This window comes from Carlito syrichta, unplaced genomic scaffold (assembly GCF_000164805.1).
Source record: "Carlito syrichta isolate Samal-C Ts95f unplaced genomic scaffold, Tarsius_syrichta-2.0.1 Scaffold116229, whole genome shotgun sequence".
In the NCBI taxonomy this organism is placed as follows: domain Eukaryota; kingdom Metazoa; phylum Chordata; class Mammalia; order Primates; family Tarsiidae; genus Carlito; species Carlito syrichta.
In genome coordinates this window covers 1,053,575-1,059,031 of record NW_007060325.1, presented here as the reverse complement: position 1 = coordinate 1,059,031, position 5,457 = coordinate 1,053,575, and the positions used below count along the sequence as shown (strand labels likewise).

Sequence of the window (5,457 nt, the reverse complement as noted above, 5' to 3'; positions counted from 1 at the left end):
ATCCCTTCCTGGCTCCCCTCCCCAATTTCTTCCCAATCCTCCGTGGTCTTCTCCTTTTGTCTTCAGACATAAGCCAAACTTTTATGCATAGCTTCCCAAGCCCTTCTTAACATGGCCCAGGAGTGTCTCAGAAGTTTTCTCTCTTGGCATTCCCCAACTTACATTCTAAATTCTATCCTTGGTTTCTGTCCCCAACCCTTCCCTCCTGGTCTTTGTACAGGCTGTTCCCTTTGCCTGGGAAACTCACTGTGCCTCTCTTCCTCTTTATCCTCCTTAAACACACACACACACATACACACACACTTCTACTCAATGACACATGAGGTCACCTACAGGACTTCGTCCTGGGCACCTCCTCCTCTGTGCTTTCCAATCATAGCCATTACCCCCTGACACTGTAATTGCAGTTTTATCTTTCAACTCTCCCCATAGTTTATAAACTTGTCGAAGATAAAGATTATATCTTTGTTTTTGTATACTCCACGCCTAACATGATGTCTGAAACGTACCAGGTACCCAGCAAGTGCACTTTGAGTGGATGGAAGATTGGATGGGAGTGTGACTGAATGAGCACATTTACCCTGTGCTACACTCTAGCCCCTGAAGCTTGTCCCTTGCTGAATGTGTAATACCTCCAAGCAGAGGTAGTGGTTGGATCCAATGCTTTGATTTGCATTCAAGCACCATCGAGGGCAGTGCCAGGCCATGTTCTGATATGTTCTGGGCTCATTAAATGGTCTATGGTTGATCATATATATTCATGGATGTGCAGGATTGAGAAAAACCAGAAGAGAAGAAAGAAAAACAATGGGCTCTTGTCTTCAGTTTTCAATGTCAGGAAGAGATTGGTGGGGAATGGTTTCCTTTTTTTTGAATACCGATGAATTAAGAAAAATAATTATTGACTGCTCTACTGTGTCTTAGGCTTTGTGCTCAGCCATAGGTGGACCAATAGATGCACACTGTCCCGAGTAAACACACACTTGTCCTCTATTGTGAGGCATGAGCAGGCCAGCAGCTCACTGTAACAGTCTGTGCTACATGTGACCATGAAGGGATGAACGAACAGATGTGGGGTGTGGGAGGTGATGTTGAGGTACTGAGGTTTGAGGCGGATTGTGAAGCCGTGTACCATCAAAACTGGCACTCTAGGGCTTCAGGGGCACAAGAGCTGAGAGGTGCTCAGGAGAGAGGCAGGGAGAGTCATGGGGCACACAGTGGGGGAGGTGGTTGGTGCGATGCTGGACACATATCCTTTCAGTGGCTTCCTGTTCAAGTCCCGTCATATCCCTTCTCTGCTCACAAACCTCCAAAGGCTTCTCTTCACACTCTGAGTAAAAGCCAGATCATTGCCAAGGCCTCTAAGGTTCATGGTAGCCACTCCACCTGCAGCGGTCACTGGGGTGGTCACTCCCACCTCAGCCTTCCTGGTTCTCCCCACCACTTACTCCACTCCAGCCTCACTGGAGTTCTTCTTGTTTCCTGAATGACAGCATGTTCTCTCTCAGGCGTTTTGCATTTGTTCTTCCCTCTTCCTGGAAATGCTTTTCCCTCAGACAACTGCCTGGCTCATTCCTTCCCCTTCTTGAGGTTTTTTACTTAAATGTCACCTTCTCAGTGAGAGTTTTGCTGTCCACTTTAGTAAAAGTCACCACCTCTACCCTTGCACAGAAGGTATGATAGATTGTTAGTTTCCCCTACCCCTCCAACTCATTTTCTTCTTTCTGGTCATTTTGCTGTCTAATAAAGACTACTCTTCCCAATTTCCCTTGCAGCTAGGTATAACCATGTGACTAGGCTCTCATTAATGATTTGTGAGAGAACTAATTTATGTAACCTCTCCTTCACTTGTCTGAAAGAAAATTGTTTGTCTTAGACTTTCTTCTTCTTCTTTTTTTACTTTCCTTCAGGCTGTATTTCAGACATGCTATTGATCCAGCTTCAACTGCACAAATGAAGGCTATATATCAGGGGATGGCAGAGTAATGAAACAGAAGGAACCAGGGTCCCGGAATGACTCTGTGGAACAGAGATGCCCCACCATCTAGAATGGTAAGACATTTACATGTATGAAAAATAAACTTCTGTTTTAAGTTATTGTATATTTGGAACACTTTGTTACAACAACTTAGCCTATACTCTAAAGTACATATTACCTCTACCCCTTCTCCAGTTTATTATTATGCCTAGCATTTAATAACACCATCTGATGAAATGTTTTCCTTCTTTTATGTATTGTCTGTCTTCCTTAACTAGAATGTAAATTCTTGAAAGGCAGGGTTTTTTGGTCTTTGTTCACTGTTGTACTCCCAGCACCTAGAATGGTGTCCAGTTCCAAATAGGTATTCAGTGAATATATATGGAATGAACTAAAAATGAAATCACCAAAAATGAAATCATAGTCTGTACTACGAGAAAGAGTTTCAGTAAGTTTTGAAAAGTAATTCTAGGGCAGTGGGGTGGGGGAGGTCAGAGAGAAAGATGGAGTTGAGGAGAGAAAATAGCAAGGAACTTCATGCATGGAGTGTGGAGAGAAGGTGTGAAGTCAAATGAGAGGCTGAGACTCCAATCTTCCCCCAAAAGTCCCCTGGCACTCTCCCCAGTGGTATGGGTTTTGAAATAGAGAATGGAAGAGAGATAAAGTAACCCTCTTCATCCCCACTTAGTAGGAAGTAAGCCACATTTTCTTCAGCATTCCATCTACTCTCATTCCCTTCCTTTTCTTGAGAAAAATATATATCAAAATAGATTTAGCATGACTTAGTTTGTAGATGGCTTGTGGTGGAAGGTATTCATAGAAATAGCTGTGAAATGGTGCAAAAACTATTAGGGTCAAGTTAAATTGTCTTAAGATTCAAGGCTGAGGCACTTATTAGCTTGGGTGGGCTGGAGTGAATGGATTGACCTCCTTTGTCTTCATCATCCTCACCTGTAAGATGAATATAACACGAGCTCTTTTGCTGTGAGATGTCATGGGCTGAATTGTGGCCCCCTTTCACACATGAAAGTCTTAGTCCCAAGTACTTCAAAATGTGACTATATTCGGAGGCAGAGTCCTTAAGGAGGCAAATAAGTTAAAGTGAGGTGGTTAGAGTGGTCCCTAATTCAACACAACTGGTGTCCTTATAAAAAGAGAACACTGGGACCCAGACACAACAGAAGAAAGACCATGTGATCACACAGGGAGAAGACAAACATCTACAAGCAAAGGAGAGAGGACTCTGAAGGAAACAACCTTGCCAACATCTTGATCTTGGACCTCTAGCTGCTAGAACTGTGAGAAAATAAATCTGTTGTTTAAGCCACCCCGTCTGTGGTATTTTGTTATGGCAGCCCTACAAAAATAATACATGAGATGATGTAGAAAACGAACAAAATGGTATGCTGCAGTTGCCCCCAATTCAGTTGCATTAATAGAAGCAAAGTATTTAAAATACAGGAAGTGCCAGTACTGTCCTGCACTGATCAGAACCCGCAGAGGGAAAACAGGGCCCCTTTCTGGAAACACATTTTGATTATTGGGTGTAGGTGGCCATTGGGACTGGGTCACATCCAGAGAAAATCTATCAGCTGGTAAAGAGTCTGGGGATTGTCACACCGAAGGAAGTGGCTATGCTTAACCCAGAAAAGGAAAGATTCAAGGGAACACGAAGGAAGCCTTCTCCAAAGGAATGAAATGCTAGGTTAAGGAAAAGGAGTTTGACTTATCTGTGTGGGTCCAGTGGGGAGAGCCACAATCAGTGAGTAAAAGTTTCAGAGAGATAGAATTCAGTTCAATAGAAGGAAGTCTTTTCTAAGAGAGCTGCTGTCAACAGGCTTCCTCAAGAAGTATTCAACAAGGCTGGATGACCACTTATTAGAAATGTCAGAGGGGACTCAGGAATAGATCCGAGGTTTGGACCAGATAAACTTGGGTGTTCCTTTCAGTTCTGACACCTCCTATACAAATGGATTGTGTTCCCACAGAAAAACAGATTTTACACACACACACACACACACACACACACCTTATGGTGGTTAAAACACATGCATGGTCAACACATTTTTGAGCTTTGATTTGATGGTTATTAAAAAAGATTTAGAAAATTTACTGAGAAAAAAATGGAACAAATATTCAAACCTTATAGGACAGACATAGGACCTTGGGAACGTGGAAGATGACTTACTAAGACTTTGGAGCCCTAAAGTACAAGCTGTAGCAGGAATGAACTTGTGCTAGTCAAATTCTTGAACTTATTCTGTGCAAAGCTGTCATCTCAATTTTACAAATTTAAAAAAAAGGCTCTGAGCTTGGTTTATCAACTAAAAGCTAATCTATCCTGAAAGAATTTGTTAAAATCACTCCCAGTAAAAGTCGACACAGTAAAAGCTGTAATTTCCCAACTACCATCAGTGTGTGAGATTTTGGGAAAGTCGGCAGAAGCAAGGGATGATGTGGTGGCTGTTTCAGGAACATGGTTTACATATCCACAAATTGCTACAGAATCCTGGAGTGTCACTGGCTCTAAAGTGCTGCCTGCGGGCACCACCTCATTAGCTCCCACCCCTTAATCACCGTGGCCGGAATGTGGGCCTTCCGACCCGAGCCGGTTGAGGGAGGCCTATCTTGGAAAAAGATCGCGGGTGGCCAGAGCCAGCGGGGAGCGAGAGCTGCACCCGTTGCGGACTGTGCTCGGACACCAGACACCGAGCAGAGAGGCAGCACCGAGCAGGCGAACTCTTTTCCCAGGGGTCTGGGAGGGCAGACCCCCGACCTCCTTGGGTTCTGATCCACGACGCCAGAAGCTCCCATTCCCCAGGTACCCAACCTTCTGCGTGGCACCGATCACCCACACCCCCGCCTCCCCGCCCAGAGAAGCACCTCCCAAGCCGAGGCTCGGGGGCCCAGCGCTTCTCCAAGGCAGGCCAAGAGTCCTCACTCTCAACGCCTGCCGGTGGCAGAAGGGAAAATGCCAAGAGTGCGGGGGAGGGGGAGAGTGTCTCTCAGCTGCCTCGGGTCGTCCTCCGGGCTTAAGGGGACGCGTAGAGCCCTGGCGGAGGGAGGTAAGACTTTAGCAACCCCTCCCCCCGCCCACCCCTCTCGGGGGATCACGGTGATTAAGGGGTGGGAGCTAATGAGGTGGTGCCCGCAGGCAGCACTTTAGAGCCAGTGACACTCCAGGATTCTGTAGCAATTTGTGGATATGTAAACAGGACCCTGTTGGTGGCGAGGGTCCCGGGGTGGGGACCGGCCAGCTGCGCACTCCCGCCTCCCGGTACGAGCCCCCGCGGCGGCCGCAGTCCGGGGCGGAGCGCTCTCCCGCGCCGCGCGCCGGGAACACCAGAGGCCGCTCTGGGCACCGGGTCTGGCGCGCACGCGGGGCAGGGGGCGTCGGCCCAGCCCCCGAGAAGGGGCGGCGGAGCGGCGTGTGCGTGCGGGAGAGACCGCCGGCGCCTCGCGCCCCGACAGGTGCAGGC

At 47.1% G+C, this 5,457-nt stretch overlaps 1 long non-coding RNA gene across 1 annotated transcript; it reads left to right on the top strand.

The window, feature by feature from the left end:
* Positions 1–1,931: 1,931 nt before the first annotated feature.
* On the top strand, positions 1,932–3,306 carry LOC110594541. The gene is made up of 2 exons (XR_002481302.1): positions 1,932–2,052; positions 3,184–3,306. It is a non-coding gene; the product is annotated as an uncharacterized LOC110594541 (long non-coding RNA).
* The last annotated feature ends 2,151 nt before the right edge of the window (positions 3,307–5,457 follow it).